The 3250-nt window shown below is 34.2% G+C and overlaps 1 long non-coding RNA gene across 1 annotated transcript in view; it reads right to left on the bottom strand.

Moving 5' to 3' along the window:
• LOC107675346 (uncharacterized) overlaps window positions 1–3250 on the bottom strand; it is a 12543-nt gene that overhangs the window by 4800 nt on the left and 4493 nt on the right. The window contains exon 2 of the long non-coding RNA XR_001632588.1: window positions 42–45. This is a non-coding gene — a long non-coding RNA (uncharacterized LOC107675346). The remainder of the gene's footprint in view (window positions 1–41; window positions 46–3250) is intronic.

Genomic DNA, 3250 nt, shown 5'->3' with positions numbered 1-3250 from the left:
TGTCATTAATGTTAATCAAAGAACAAAAGAAAATCATTCACTGATCTTGACTGAATATATTTAATAACTTTAATTGATGAATCTATATTTTATTTATGAAAAGAAAACTATGCAGTGTTTTTAAACTTTTAATTACAGTTTCTGTACTTGAAATTTTGTTCAGTGAAACACTGAAATATAGACAAGAAAAATTGATCATCCTAGATAATTATACCTAATTTTAAGTGTAATGTGTGCTTCCCGAGCAATGTCTTGGGTTGAGGATGTGTGGGAATGTAGTGATTTTCTTCCTGCTAAATCCTCAGTGGGTGTGCCAGACCGTATGATACAAAAGCATTGGCCAAAAAAAGCACATAACTCAGTTCTGTTTCACTATATCACATCTCTGAAATTACGTCACTGGAAGAACAGTCACTGATTGTAGAAGGTCACATAGTATTTTTACAATCTGCCTGTCATTCACACAGGCAAAGGAAATGAATAGTCCTTCCTGTTTTCTAACAATAACTTCATTTGTTTGTTAATGGCACAAGATGACTAGCAAGTAGAACATAATATAAACATGCTGTGTAGGGGAAATAGACTACCCAGGGTATCTTTCTGCCATCTAACATTTTCTCTATATATTGCAAAATAACATGGAAGTCAGTCCTAACAAGGTATATGTACGTGTGTCAGTTTGGGGATGCCTAGAAAGATGTTACTCACCTGTTTCCGATGAATTCGCTCTATCCGTCCCAGTGGATTTATCGCTGAGTTAGGTTTGGAACAGAGTTGGTGTATTTGAGTTATAAGCTTGCTTAACCTTCATATTCTATTTAGACTGACTTGACGCCCCTATAAGAAATAATAACACAGGACAGTTAAAGCATGTCAAGCAAGTTGAAAATTTGTTTTTAAATTCAGTTCCATAAGTTTAGCAAACATCCTGAAGTTTCAGTGTTATACTTTAATGTTAAAGTGTGCAGTCAAAAATGTACATTTTGTTATCATTCATTCATCTTCATGTTGTTCCAAACCTATATGACTTTATTTTTGTACATATAATAAAAGTCAATACAATCTGATGTTCATTGGACCCCAGCGTGCTGCAAAATATCTAAAAGAAAGTCATACAAGTTTGGAATCACATGAGGGTGAGCAAATAATGACAGAATTGTAATTTTTGGGAAAACTATCCTTTTAAATATAGTTATTGAGATATTAAAATGTCCTTATATGAGGGTTAAAGGTAAAGTTTTAGTATCACTAAAAATAATGACACGGGCAATGATATTCAGAAGAAGCAGAGAGAGGAGGTGAGGGACATGTTTAAAAAAATTGTGTACTTGGCGAGACTGAGTGTGCACATACACATTATCTGAGCTCTGTCAGTAACCATCCTTAACTACATGTCATTCTAACAGTCAGACCCTCATGTAAGCAATTATCCTTTATTTGTATATCATTGAAGAGTAGTACAGATTAATTAGTATCTAAGTATCCTATTTTAAAGATTTTTAGCTTTAATGTTTTCCAAAGACATTCTTCAAGGGCTTACTGTTCTTAGATGAATGAAACAAAGTTCTTGAGATGAGATTTAGCTCAATGAAACTGCCCATTTGATAAATTAACCCAGGAAATAATATTTTTCTATCAAGGCCCATGCAGAATCACCCTGCTGTGCTGAGTAATGGCAGTCAAGCAGCAACGGCACAATGCTCTCCACCCCTGCAGCTCGTGCTCAGAAATGACCCATAATCCTCATTAGGGTCTGCCTAATGACTACTTACAATTCAATGGGGATCTATTATCAGTCATTAAACACAAGGTCTTGTGTGTGACTAATTGGATTAATTTCTGTGATAAATAGGAAAACGAAATTTGGTAGCAGTATTTATTGTATCACTGTAAACAAGAGAAGAAGCTGATTCAACAGCTGCATCTATTCCACAATTAAAATGCTTTGGATAGCTGGATTGCTTACAGTTCTATTATGCATTTAACAATGAACCTAAAATGGTGTCATATACTTATTCTTTGTGTGTAATTGGATGTTAATATGGCACAATGGAGTCAAAACCAATATTATGCTGGCCTCACAAGAACGGACCCATGTACATTGGATTACTCATAACAAATGAATTGCCACCCACTCTGTCTTACTAATTCTCACTTTGTTCTTTTTTCCCTGCTTACATCATTTTTTTAGGTTTCTTGTTTGTTAGGTGCAAATTTAGCATGATAATTCAACTATTAAGCTGTGTAAATAGCAGTTTCATTAACACTACATTCAACACATTTTTGACACTGTTTCTTCAAAGATCATAAGGTGTAATTTCATAAATCAGTCTATTTTCATAACACCACAGGTTCTGATACACAGGTCATCAGAAACATTTTAATATTAATTATAAACTTCAACTTGTTAAAGTCAACATGAAATAGAAATTCACCCTGTCTATTTTCTAAATGCATGATATAGATCGTATTATGGATGATTCATCCATGCAACAACAGATGGACAGAACCGAGTCGCCAAATGTATTTATTTATCGACAATCTGTTTCGCTCGCATGCACGTCACAATACAGTCTGTTGATACTTCTCTTATGTCATGACTTCAAAGGCAAACAAAAAACACTTTGCTCCTGATTTAGAATAAATGTTACAGTGCAAATTTCCAGACATTTTTTTCTGATACTTTAGTGATAATTTGGAGGGTTAGGTCTAGGAAAACTTAATCTATGGTCGAATCTAAAAATAATCCAAAGTCTAAACAGAGTGTATGGCCCTTCCCATTGTATACTCAAATAGTAGCATCAATTATATTGCTTTGAAATTCACAAAGAAAGCAACAATAAACAAACTTTAGGGAAGGAGACATAGACTAAAGAGATGCTATAAAACAGAGAAGATCAGAAGATCAAAAGAACAGCAGAGCAAAATAAACAGCAAAAGCGTTCAAAGGTTTGGGAATTTCTCCATTTTGTCCGTTTTGTTATTTTTGTCAGTAGTAGTTAATGCAGAAGGGTTCTGAATGCAAGTCTTTTCCCCAACTCCTGCCAGATCGTAATGGGGGGCATAAGTAAACCCCATCTGTATGAGGGGCCGTATAGGCAATAATTATTGAAAAGGCTCTTACAAACACTAGTGAAACGAAAAACATTGATAAACCTTAGTGAAATTCATTCATATGCATTACTGAAAACCTCTTACAAACACTAGTGAAATGAAAAACATTGATAAACCTTAGTGAAATTCATTCATA

This window comes from Sinocyclocheilus anshuiensis, unplaced genomic scaffold (genome assembly GCF_001515605.1).
Source record: "Sinocyclocheilus anshuiensis isolate Anshui unplaced genomic scaffold, SAMN03320099.WGS_v1.1 scaffold656, whole genome shotgun sequence".
Taxonomy (NCBI): Eukaryota; Metazoa; Chordata; class Actinopteri; order Cypriniformes; family Cyprinidae; genus Sinocyclocheilus; species Sinocyclocheilus anshuiensis.
Note: the sequence above shows the minus strand (reverse complement) of the source record. Positions and strands in the feature narration are given on the sequence as shown.